At 42.9% G+C, this 13,921-nt stretch overlaps 1 pseudogene; it reads right to left on the reverse strand.

Annotated features, from left to right (window-relative positions):
• LOC118556412 overlaps positions 1-13,921 on the reverse strand; it is a 42,472-nt pseudogene that overhangs the window by 3,895 nt on the left and 24,656 nt on the right.

Here is a 13,921-nt window from a genome sequence, read left to right on the forward strand (position 1 = left end):
GGAGGCCTGCAGAGTGGGAAGGGTGAAGCGGTCGAGGTGGGGGCTGCCGGCGCATTGGCAGCGGGGGAAGGCTTGAGAATGAAGGTGGTGGTGGTTGGGGTGGTTTGGCCTTGTTCAGCGAAGTGGCCGCGGCCAAAGATGAGACGGGGAAGTTGACGAGAGTTCCCGTTTGGCCGTTCACCGACAGAGGCAGCTGGATGACGAGCGGTTGGCCTGCAGTCATCATGCCGCTTCCGGGGGTTGTTTTCAGCACCAGCGTGCCCGGTTGGCTCTGAGTGGTGATGCCGGTGGCCAGAGTGGAGGCAACATTGGAGCTGGAGGTGATCAGCTGCAGTATGGAGCCTGTGGGACTATGGTGGTGGTGGTGGTGGAGGTGGAAGCTGGGACGGCGGCAGAGGCTGGGGACGCAGTAGAGACTGACAGAGGAGCAGCAACTGGAACTACTGGATAGACAAACAAGAAAATCGTCCATATCAGTAAGGAGGAAACATGGAAACTTCTAGATAACCTGTAATCAGGTTGTTTTGTTAATGGTCAGTTTATCAGCAAAGATGGATCTAAACAACTTTGTAAAAAAATTGCAAAAATACATTCCCCTTGAACGGTTTCACATTTTGTCTGGTTACAACCCCAAACTTCAGTTTATAAAAACATTAGAGCATCTCACGGACCGCCATTTAAATCTATAGGGAATCCCCACAGCCATTCTGGTACTGTACTTGCTCCTATCAGCTTTTTTAAAGCCAGTTCTACAGGTAGTGATTAAAAAGAGACCGTGGGAAGTAAAGCAAAAGAAAAAAAAAAAACACGAGAACATGGAGAAAACATGCAAAGAGGGGTGATTGTATTTATTGTGAGAGGCTACAGTCCAATACATGACATAATGAGGCTTTTAAGGGGGTTGGATAAGTCTCTTATTGCTGCAAGCAGTACGGTGTTTCGTAGCTCACATATATACTTTTGAGGACTTAGTTTATAAAAAAAATCTAAATGATTTAAATGGAACTCATGGATTCTGTGTACCAGTTCTCTTTTAAGATCACATCCCAGGGTGCAACTTGGCCTAATGCACAGCCAGTAATGACTTTGATGGAGAAAGCCAATTTCCTCACCATTCACTTCAAAGCACACCAGCAAGGTGCATTTTTAGAGGGAATGCTACAGATAACCCCCCCCCCCACCCCCACCCCCACAGATACATTCAAAAACAAGTCATCTTAAGGGTCTTCTTCATCTCAGCCATCAAACTGACTGTTTAAGGCCAGAAACCTATCCCAGTACACATACATATTATGTGTACTGTACTGATGCTGAAGCCTGGATCTGCCTTAATCCTACACATTAGTAGGAGCTAGTATTATAGTGTGACATCACGAGAGCCTTTTCTTTCTATAGAAAAGCGGAGGTTTATGGCACTGCCAACCTACGGAGACATGCCCTCTCTGAACTGACAAGTCAGACAAAGATGAGGATTGATCAAAGAAGCAGCTAAGAGGGTCGTTGGTAAACACCGGGGGAGCTGCCAAAGAGCCGCAGCACATGTGGCATGTGGAAATGCATGCCACATTTTTTTGTCAAAATAAAATAAAATGAAAAATAAAAACCTTCATCCTTTTATTTCCACTTCATAGTCTTTAAATACTGTATCTAAACTTTGTGGTTGTGACTCAACAAAAACAATGAAAGGTGTAAGTTGTATGACTAATTTTGAGCACTGTAGATAAGAGGAAACGCTACTACTTACCCGCTGTGCTGGGTGAGAGAAACAGTTGCTGGAGTCTGCTTTTACTTCAACAGAGGTCCGGACTGGCCTGTTCAGAAAGATTGCTCATGCTTAGGGTTACTGATATAAGAAGCCTTGTATGTCCATGACAGGATGACGACTAAGTAAGTTGGGGTGGGGACACATCAATTTATTCCATCTCATTCAGCCATCTTTAAACATCTTGCAGATAGACTCCAGCTTACAGTCAAAGTTTGGGTTTAATTCTACATTACAACATCAGGTTTTTAATTGTTTATTATTTTTCAACTGTGGCACAAAGTCACAAGGAGTCCTTGTTAACATGTTAGTGATTTTTCTAAATAAAGACTTTTATGTGCTCCACGGTTTATTGTTTTGTTGGTTTTTTTGTTTCGACAGCTGTCCCAGTATGCTTTTACTTAAAGTGCATCAGTGCGTCAAAAGAGAACGCCAGTACTGTCGTCGTATTCTCGGAAAAAGTCCGGTCTCCTCTTTACTCTGAGAATTTCATTGATAGCGTCGCGGGATCTCTCTCCACCTGTCGGTAGACAGCAACGGAAAACGACGGTCGATGTACATCTTTATTGTCCTCCTTAAGTTTCTGGGCAGAGCCTCCTTGCCCATCAGTCCGACATAATTGACCTTTGCGACCCAGTCGCAAGTAGACGTCATATGGGACCAAGTAGCGGAATATGTAGGATGCATAGCGGTCGGGCCTGGGATTCCCTGAGCTTCTCTGGCAGTTGTGATAAAGCTCTCTCTCCAACTGAGATGAAATTGTGCGGAGCTTCACATCAGCTCGGCATCTTCCCTCACTGTATTCTGCCAGCTTTCTTGCCATAGCGGTATGGCGCGCCATGTCTGGCTCCTTCTCCTCCCCAATATCCAGCTCTTCTTTCTCCTTCTTGACAGACAGTGCAGGGGTCTTGCCGAGAGAGGGCGCCCCTCCCTCTCTGGGCGCCTCAGGCTGCGGCTCTACTGTCTGCCCACGGAGCACGCTGTTGGGAGGAGAGGTGCAGTTTTAACTACACTCTGCACTGCCTGAAGAAACGCTCAGGTTATCACATTGTAGAACGTCACAAGACCCAGGACATGGTGCAGGTACCAAACACCGGGGGAGGGGCTTATTCCTAGCAAGTATTGGGGAGAGTTCTAAAGCCGATGCTGACAGGATAGGAGGATTAGATTTTTCTGTCCATTAGGTTTAGGTTCACTTTGAATGGTTACAGTTAGCAACCCGGGACAATGTCACCTGATGGCGCTGTGCACGGTCTCCTGTGTAGTACTGGCTTCAGTCCGGTATTGTCACGTTCTTACAAAAGCCAAACTCTACTCACACAAAATATCACAGACTGCTTACATGTACAAACACACAGCTGCTGCGGAAATATTCAGTCACTTGATGGAAAAGGCTTGAAAACGTGAGCTTGCACTGAACTTGCACAAATAACCCTTACAACTGAAGCATCAGTGGTTTTGTAAATCGATAAATTAGAAATAGGACTGGACAGAGCGTAGGTAGGAAATTGCTCCTGGTATGGAGATCCTTACCGTGGGGCTTGGGAGTTGTTTGTAACAGTTGCAGGCTTGGCAGCAGTAGCGGCATTAGCGGCAGCAGTAGCAGCAGCAGCAGCAGCGAGCGCCTGTGGAAATCAGACAGACAGCATTTAGATCAGACCTGGATATTTTTGGGCCAACCCCCACCGAGAACAAAGTTCTAAATATACCTGGATTTTCTGTACTAGGTCTCAAAATACAGTAAGCCAGGTCTAAATTTGTTTATCTATTGCTTTCCTCAAACATTATATTTGAGAACTCTTTGAGACGATTATGATTTCAATTTAAGACCTACATGAATGACAAAAAATATCTTCGCTAAGTAACTTAAAGGGAATATACCTGATCCTGCACAAATTCAAAACCCATTAGTGAGGAGAACAGCTTCATTTGAACTGTAAGCCACACCCCCAACAGTCCCCCCCCATGAGAAACCCTCGACATGTACGGGACTAAACACGCGTCTCAACCTTGTGCACGATCCTCTGGAGGAAACAAGGCTTCATCGAGGGACTTTTCTTTGTTTTCTTTGACATAAATGGCAACTTCTTGGGTAAATAATATTTTATTATTGTGAATGTCAACGGTCCTCGTGTGCCGTTGACAGAGAAAAGTTGTCCCGATTAAGTAAATATTATTTTGTGAACTTGCCTAAGTGGATTTCTGCTCTGGCATGTGTGCCAGTTGCTTTAGCATTTAGGTCATCCAACTTTAGCGGCTTTCACAGAGTAGTCTCTACATTAACAGTTATCAGCAATAGTTTTTAAGCTAACTGTCGAAATCAGGCGGTTCTGATGGCACCAGTCCAGACCAGCCAGCCGATCCAGCTCCTGTCTGTATGCAGACTCATCACTGTCCTGGATCAGACCAATGACAGTGATGTCATCCACAAGCTTCAGCAGTTTCACAGACCAACGAGGTGCGTAAAGAAGAAGAGGAGTGGGGAGAGAACACACCCTTGGGGGGCATCGGTGCTGATGGTTCTTGTGTGGGATGCTCTCCAGTATTACCGACTGCTGCCGGCCAATCAGGAATCTGATGATTCACTGACAGGTAGAGTCCGGGACTTTGAGCTGGGACAGTTTCCGGTGGAAGATTCTTGGGCTGACACTGTTGAAGGCCGAGCTGAAGTACAAAAATAGGAATCTGCCGTACGTTCCAGGGTGGTTGCGGTAGTGCAGGATGCAGTGTAGTTCCAAGTTGACTGCATCATCTACCAACCAGTTTACCCAGAAAGCCAACAGCAGGGAGGGGCACTGATCTCCTTCAGAACACCAGTGGCTCAAGGTATTTCATGGCCACAGACGTCAGGGCAACATGTCATTTAACCCCCATGTTGATGCATTTCTGGGAGCGAGGCGTGAATGGCTGGTTTTCAAACCAACGGAAGAAGCTGTTGAGGTTGTCAACGACTCAGGTGGACCAACTATTACTGGTGTTTAAGGTTCTCCAAACTGTAGCAGGGACGTTGGCTGAGAAGCAGCGTTTTAGCTTCAAGCTATAGTTTCTCTTGGCTGTCCTGATCTCCTTGGCTAGCTTGTTTCTTGCCTGGTTACACAGGCCTCCATCCCCACTGATGTAAACCTCTTCTTGGGTCCGATGCTGCCTCCTCGGATGTGAAGAAAACCCCGGTTTATGGGCTGTTGTCAGCTCACCGAGCCATTTTTCATATTAAAATAAAAAGCAGATCCCACTCCTTCCGAGAGCAATGCACTATGGTCTGCGCGAAACAGCTGGGAGGACGGCATTACCCCAGATTCGACAACCTCTGCTCCTGTACTTGGCCGGCCTGTTCCAGATCGCCTCCATGAGTCTGTGAAAAGCAATTTCTACTACATCCATGGTTACTCCGTCTTGCTCTGCTCTGAGTTCCTTGGAGCTCGAGGAGAGCACGTGCAAGAGGTACGAGTTCACGGCATAAAAGGGGATATAAAGGAGCTGGAAACGAAAAAAACTTTTCGTTACATCCAATGTCCAAAAAGTTCTCTGTTGCTGATATTACATCTACTCGGCATATTTTTACTTCCATCAAGTCTGAGTACATTGGCCACCAAAACATATATTTTTGTATTTAAAATAATTGAATTGTGTTTTAGCTTACGTTAATAGACATTTCAACCCATACATCATTATTTTATAGGAATTTCAGTAGAAAATAGTGGCCAATTTCTCTCTGGCTGGAGTTCGACGGACCGGAACAGAGCAGAAAATAGACTTGTTCTGTATTTTGACAGTGAACGTTCGGAGAAGTCACGGAGAATGTGGTACGGTTCTCATTAATAACGTAGTTGCTTCGTTGGACGGACAAGCACGTATGTGAATGGAACGGTCATGGAAGATGTGGAATTTGGAGATTACAAGTGTGGAGTCCAGGATATGTTCACTGACTCAGCAGTTGGTGAAGCTGAGGGCGGCAGATCCACGCAAGTCTTAGTTCCTTAGAGCAGCTTGGCCATTTTGCTCACTAGGGAGTGAACATTTGCCAGGTGGACGGATGGGAGCAGAGCACACAGTTCCGACCGTTGGAACTTGAACAACCATGCCATCAAATTTCCCAAGTCTGCTTTTCTGACAAAAAGTAAAACTCTGTGGATCGCTGAAAACTGAACAAAAACCAAGGTGTACCGGGGCGGCCGTCTGCCTTCAAGTTATTTGGTGTTGAGTCACATACCAGAGGAGGGAGTCTCAGTTGGCAAAGCTATATTCAACTTACTTAAGTTGGTAAACATTAATAATTAAGTTATTTTTTTGCGATTTCTTTAAGTCTTAAGTTTTAAATTATGTGGATCTAAAATGTTTTTAAAGTTAACAAAAACTTGCAGAAACTGAGTTAAATTTTTTTAACAATACATGGACTTTTAAGTAAGGCAGCACAATACATCATTGCAATACCTGTGTGCGCAATAATATTATTGCAAAGGGCTGTTTGGAATGCAACAATTGTTTTGGAGTTGCATGCCAATAAGATCTTCAGCCTCTCTGGAGTAGATGACCACATACACAATGTGCACAAGACGCTGAAGGTAACAGTGCTGGAGCCAACAATACTGCAATTTTCTAATAATCTACAGCCTAACTTTATTTCTTTACTTGACTCAAGGGTCAAGTGGTTCTATCTGTGGAGAACACACTGTGGTTCTCAGTGATAACAGCCTTATTTTAACAATTTATTTATATATATGTATGTAATATATTTTGAGAATAAGTGTTCATCCAGCCCCCTACAACAATCACGGATGCTCATGTAGCCCAACCCTGTTTCATAGCCTGCTCTGACTAAACCTTGCACGCCAAGTGCAGATATGTCAAATAAACAAAACAGTAAGAAAAAATAAACCCCATCTTACCTCCTGTTTTCTTTTGTTTTCCGACATCTGATTCGCCTCTCCAAACTTTTTGGCCAGTCGAGCGATCTTGCTCTGAAAGACGTAAATAATAAACTTACATTTCTAACTGCCTTACATCATTGCAGATGTTCTCCAAGTGGAAGGCTACCTGTCTACTTACTTGGAGTGAGTTAATGGCAGTTTGGTGTTTAGTGGCACAGTCGATTTTGTCTACTCTGTCCTTTAAATCTTGGAAATGTTTTTCAAAGATTGTCAGCTCCAGAATCTTCAGACGTTCATTCACGAGCTGTTGGACGATCTGAATGATAAAAAAAAGAAAAGAAGAAGAAAGATTTTAAGTGCTATCATGCCATTAAAAAGATAAAATTATATTGCGAGCCCAAGAGTCAGGGTAGATGAACACAAACCTTTTCCAGTTTTTGATGGCTGCCAGCTTTGGCTGTGATTTTGAGCTCCAGTTGGGCCTCCAGCTCCTCATGCTCCACCTTGGCCCTCTTCCCCTCTTGCTTCACAGTAAATGCGTCGTTTTCATGTCCCTCTGATAAAGTGCGTTTTAGCCCCGGCATGGAGCTCCCCTTCCCTTGTTCTGTGAGTAACAGAAGAACACATTGGTCACTAACCTGCTTGGTTCAGTTAATGATCTAAATCCTAAATGTACATGTAAAGCCTCTGGTCAGATGGGACCAAGGAAAAAACAACTTCTGCAGGGCAGAAATCTAACACTGCGTCACTCTGATCAAACCGTCTCTACAGTGAAACATGGCGGTGGCAGCATCATGCTGTGGGGAGGCTTTGCTTCAGCATGGACAGGGAAGCTTGGTCTCTTGAAGTGCAAAGCTGGTTGAAACCCCCCCCCCCCCCCCCCCAAAAAAAATAAATTGGAGCTCTAATTGGACAGAAAGCAAGATCTATAAATTACTGACTGCATATAAACTTTTGGCACACTTTGCAGCCTAATATTTGGAAAAAAAAAAGACTGAAAATCGTGTATCCTTTTTCCTTCCACTTCACAAATATGCATCACACAAAATCCTAATGAAAATTTTGAAATCCAAGGGTGTTATGCGACAAAATGCGAAAAAGGTTTGAGTCTTAAATACGCTTTGGCACTTCTGTGTCCCATGCTTGTCCAAGCCTGTAATAAATGCCAATTGTGTCTACAGTGACACTTATGACAGACAGGTTTACTTCAAATATCTTTTTCTTTGGGAATAGAGTTATTCTGTTGCCACCAAATGCAGTGTGTCCACTGTATTATACCTGTGTTACAAGGTGGGGTGGATGATGGTCGACTTGGTCCTTTAGTTTGTCCGGCATCACGTTCCGCCTTTATGAGCTGCAATTTTATTGTGTCCACCTTCAGCTTTTCTTCCCGGTTTGATCCTGTCTTAACAGAGGCTTTCTCATCATCTTCCCCTTTAACGTCTTCCTCTTTGGTTTCAGCTGTTGGCCGTTTACCCTCACCAGACTCTCGGGGAGATGCTGAAGAACTGGAGGGCACAACACTGGGGGAAGGAGGCTTTTCATATTTTGGTGAGGACGTGGAATCCTCAGAGTCAATGGTATGTGTCGAGTCGTTGTCAACATCCATTGGTTCTATACATTCAGACAGTGCAGATGGCTCAGGAGACCGTTTATCAGAATCCTTCTCCAAGTCCACAACTGGCTCTTCAGGAGCAGCTTTTTTTTCCTGATTGAGGGTACGAACAAGGAATTAATTCAACATTTTCATATGCTAGGCTTTATGAAATTCAAAAGTTACCATTAAGTTTAGCTCAGTGTTTAGCAATTTACACAGTTTTTGTTAATCAGTCAGAAAAAAAAAATGCACAAAAACTATTACGTTTTCCGGACATTTCTGAGCATTTACCTCCATTTCATCCAGTGGGATCACGTCAGCGACTTCCTTCTGCAGCTCCTTGCATTCTGCTGACACTGGTGCAACGGCCTCAATTTGTGGGGATGGTGAAGAACCCTTCTTCTCATCATCCTGTGTCTTCTTGGAATCGTGGGATTCTGAGGGGGGTGGCGACAATTTAGACGTAGCTTCTTCCTGTGGGTTGGGACTTTGGGAAGAGCCCGGGGAGGGTGACAGATTTAGGGACAGGAATGGTGCCGGAGAGCTTAGAGAGCCGGGAGTGGCAGGGGAAGCCGCCTGGGGAGAGTTTGGGTCGGAGCAGCTGTTTTGCTCCTTGTCACCCAACTTTTGCCCATCTTCCTTGTGTGTGCCATTCACGAGCGGTGGTGGGGACGGGTTGGACAGGCCCGCAGAAGAGTTCAGTAAAGTGCTGTGAAGGCTTTCCAGTTGTAGACGATCACTAATCTTCATGGTTTTCCGGGCACGAAAGATTTTCTTTTTTTCTTCTGTCGCAACAACTTCCATTGTTTCCTGTAAGGTGACAAGGACAGATTAGACTCAAGGAGCACGATCAGTCTAGTCTAGGAGTCCAGTTTGTTCCGCGTCTGCGTCTATGTTGATCTTTGCGCCCTAATAGCTGTAGAGCCTGATCCAAAACACTAGAGGTCCCTGTAGTGCTCTTCTACCTTTTTGTTTGCTCTTTTCTAGAGGGTTCTGTTACAGATCTATTTATTTCAAATTGATCGGTTCTCCAGCAGTCCGTTGCAGCAGATTCCTCAGTATTTAAGTGAAATTAAGTCTTTATAATCTGATCCACACAGTCACTGCTCTAGAGACATAATCAAAAGCAGCATCTCAGTGAGTAAGAACCCAATCTTGAATCTATCAGAAAGCTCAAATTCTTTCAGGATCCAGTCTTCCTAATTTTAGTTTGGATTGGGCTATCAATTTCCTGTTTACCTAAACCCTAAGCCCGGATCCAGAGAGCAGAAGAAAGGACACGAGTTAAAACAACAGCAGTAGCCCAGGCTTCTTCCCATCCCCCCATTCAGCAATTGGCTGAATCCTCAGCGAATCAGAGCAGACTAACTGGGGCAGTCCTTGCAGCAGCAAAGAGGTTATGCAAAACATGGAGGGCTTTCCATACAAGGTTGGATTTTTGTTCCCCACACACCGTACAACTGTGGCTAGTTGCAGCATTGTCACAAATCTCCATTATATAAGCATACACGACTGACATTATCATGTTTGTTTAATCAATAAGATTTACACTTAAATGTGATGCAGGAAACCGCTGCAAAAATCATAGCAATAATAACAAAAATAAGTGCAAAAGACTTCTAATCTGGGGCTCACCTTTAAACCAAAGGGTCCTCGGTCATGAATTCAATACCAGATCTGTTGACAACCTGAACAGAGGGAAAAAAAAGAAGATTTGAGTGATTTTCATAATATCACATATCGGGCAAATTAAAACGTAAGCCTCAATTTAGCTCCACTGAATTAAACGATCTATCTACACATCTTGAGCTGCAACTGGGATCTTCGCTCTTCATTTCATTCGAAGGAAAATACATGTAGCATATAAACGTTCAGAGGCACTTCCCGCCATATAGGGAATTTTAAAGCAATCTATTACAGGATCCTGTTGTGCTTTAAGTATTTAGAGCTTCTGACAATGTAGCACAGACAAATGTTCATACATTAACATCTATGAAAAGAGCTGTTGCTCTGCTGAGATGCAGCAGAAAGAAGCTTTGAAAAATCATTACATTTATACTGACATACTACCATTTAGTCAAACACTTAATACCTTTATTTGTCTCGAGACAACCTTAAAACCATGACGTTTTTGTCAGTATTTCAATCTATAGAAATCTGCGATTAGTGCGATAGAATGAACAACTGACTTTAAGGTTTCCGTCGGTATCAGGGTGGTAAAAATGTTTAAATGGTGGGTCTGATTAGAGTAATGAGGGAGTTTCCTTTTTCTGTGTAGAGTTGGTTAGTTTTACTGTTTCTGCATTGCTGATCGGTAAGACTGCAGCAGACTTGATCATGTGGTGCCGCTACAGTCGAGCAATGTTTGATTTAGCCTTCTGCACCTTTGCAAGGCAGCCTTTTGTACCTTTGGAGGCAGCCCTATGTATGTGGAAAAGTAATAGGACTGAGTGTATACTTGACACTAAAGCACCAGAGCGGGATGCTGGCGCACACGCTCAACTCCATAAACCATCCCTGCTCTGTTCTCTCACTGGAAGCATGCTCTTTGCTATGATTAGTAAGTCCTTGCTTTAAATCATGAGAGAGAAACAATGTATTTATTGCTTAAAACAATGATGATCATAGAAAGACAAAAAATAAATCTGCATTAAAAAAAGTGGAGCGATGTGAAATGGCAAGCATGGTCAACGTTCCACTTCACATTCCAATGTTATTGCACGCTGCGCAGAGCATAATGCCCCCTCCCCCATCCTGCGGCCACAATAACCGAGCATGGATTCGGTGCACAAACTCAAAATGGCGGCCAGCTCTGCTGTTTGTTGTCAGGCTGAAATCTGTAGCTAGCTGAAAATGGACTCTGTCAGATAGATTGTGTTGCAGCACTGCCGTGTATAATATGGATTTTTTTTTTGCTGCACTTCAGCAGCAAACATAAAAAGTAAAATAAAAAAAATAGTTTCAAACATTTAATTTTACTTGTTCTTTTAGCAGCTAGTAAAGGTAATTTTCTAAATTGATCAGAACCAAGGCTTTTAACTCTAAAAACACTGTTGTGAATAGAAAGCCTTTGTTAGCAGCAAAATTTGGAGAACAGAAACATGTGAAAAGTAGTTATTGTATGTCTTTGTGCTATTTAATGAACTGGAAAATAATCAGATTGTGCTGTTAGGCTTGGTGGTTCAGAGATAATATTGTTAAACCGTCACTTGTTTCCGGCAGAAAAGCATGGTTTTGCTGATAAACTTCCTTCTTATGTCACTTGCTATACAACTCTAAAGTTATGAATTTGAAAACATCGGGTTTTAGCGCAGAGAAAAGACGGGATGACCTTTATTGTACATTTGAACTTCTTTTGATAAAAAGTCTCTAGCAAAAAATATCAAACACCGACAGCATTAAAAGCAGAAGATATAGAAAGACCTGGATGTTCTTTTGAGTTGGAAACATTAAGGACAATAATTGTACTCAGTCGTCGATAAACTGAAAGCTTGTAAAATGCAGAGTATTAATTAAAGTCTCCCTCCTGTCACCCCTCCCCCTTTAACAATTTTAACCAATCAATTGTTAAAAAATATATATCTAAGTTTGAGATACGCCTATTAGAATTTAGCAGCCAATTACTGGCATTTGTAAAATTTTGACTTAGCGATACAATTTGAGCACATAAATACAGCATTTTAAAGATTCTTTCCAACCGCACCGCCCTGAGCGACCAACAATGCTTTATACTAAAAGCAGAGTAACTCAGAGCATGTTCAACATATCAATCCTAGAACCTTGTGTTAGCGATTAGTACGCTTAGCTGGCTAGCATTACCAACATGACAGTCTCTTTGGGACTTCCCTAGCCTACAGCATGCAAATCCTCAACTTAATGAGTCAAATGCAGCCAACATTTTCAAATCCAGTTTATCTGGTGACAAGACATAGGTTGAAGACCTTTAATAAATTAAACAGAGAAACTTTGTATTCCACCTTCCTGTTACCTCCTATAAGGCTACTTTCACACTGCAGGAAAATGTGACCCAAATCCGATCTTTTTGTCCATTTGCGACCTATATGTTTTTTTCACGGCAGTGTGAACGGCCCAATTCCGATCTTTTCACCCCCAAAAATTCCGATCTCTGCCACGTCCATATATGGTACTAATTGAGATACGCATCAGATATGTTTCAAAGCATCTGCAGTTTGGACGGTCATGCCGCATTGTTTGTCTTTCAGGTGACTCTGCTGTCTCTCACGATACGTCTACACACAGTAGTAGCAGCTAGCGCTCCATAAAAGACCGTTGTTAATAGCTATCCTTTTTTCTTCTTAACTTATTTGGTCTTGCTATGATGTGGTCTTGATACTGTCGGATCTCATTGCTCAGCAGCCTTCTAATAATAGCAAGCAGAGATGTCTGCTGATATTCGCGTTTAATTTTCCTTGAGTTTTTTTAAACAAAACTTTATTGAACACTTCTAGAAACAATTCCATATTCCATTGCTTCCACAATGGTATATGGAATATACATTATGTTATCTGCGTATACAGGTCGCTTTGCGATTTTGAACTGTTCAGACAGAAGTCTGATAACCGCCACCTCAAAAAATTCAATTTCAGCTAAAAAAAACTAAAATCGTAATTGAGCATCAAGACCTACAGTGTGAATGTAGCCTTAGTCTCAGCCTGAACTGAACCACATACATGTTTCCACAGGTCATAGAACATGCATTTTAGATAACGTCTTGCAGCTCCATGTTGGTTTAATTTTTAACAAACTCTTGATCCTAATGATTATGAGGTTATTTTGCAAAGATATTTTTTTTGTTCTTGCATGGTTGTTAACGTAATTTAAAATATACATCTGTCTTGAGTGAACAGTCAACGGCGTTAAAGATGTGACATCATCATAAATAGAGGACACTGCAAGTGTCTGCATTCTGAAGCTGTGCAACCTGGGCAAGTCAAGTTCTGGCTTGCTTCATCAACAGTAACTGAAGTAATATTTGGAAATACTAATGTGTTAATTGTGAAGAACACCACGCTGATAATAAAAAGTAGTATGTCAGCGTCATTAGCTTGACACACATGTAAGAAGCATTGTTCTGGATGGAGAGTGCATAAAGAATACCGCTACAAAAAAAATCTGTGATGTGTAACATTGTGGCAAAAAAAAAGCAGCTTTAAGGCCCATTCATACCTCACGTAAAAGACGGATACGGATACGTGTGGAGTGTTTCATACGTTCTAACCGTCGATTTCGTCCGCATTTTGACACGAAAATTGGGAGCTTACGATTACGGACGAAACGGATCAATACGGAGCAATACTACCGGAAACGGTGGGGGCGCTATTGAGTTTGTAGTACAAAATGTCAACAAAATCACAAAGAAGGTTGTAATTCTGGGCTTTAAACAATGGCGGGATTCGAGGAACAACTTGCGGAGCTTGTCCGCAACTACCCACACATATGATGTGTCGTGTCCGGGGCACAGGGACAAACAAAAAGTTTACTTACGGAGCAAATACAACAAAATCACGTATTGGACCGTCGCCGTGTTTGATCAGTGACGAATCATTGGCGCTCAGCACTGCCACCTAGAGGGAATATTGGTTATTGCGCACCTCAACGGACGGAGGTATGAAGGACTCAACGGATAGAACGCACGGACAGAAATACGGACGTGCAGGCCAAACGTAGGGTATG

This window comes from Fundulus heteroclitus, chromosome 5 (assembly GCF_011125445.2).
Source record: "Fundulus heteroclitus isolate FHET01 chromosome 5, MU-UCD_Fhet_4.1, whole genome shotgun sequence".
NCBI classification, from domain to species: domain Eukaryota; kingdom Metazoa; phylum Chordata; class Actinopteri; order Cyprinodontiformes; family Fundulidae; genus Fundulus; species Fundulus heteroclitus.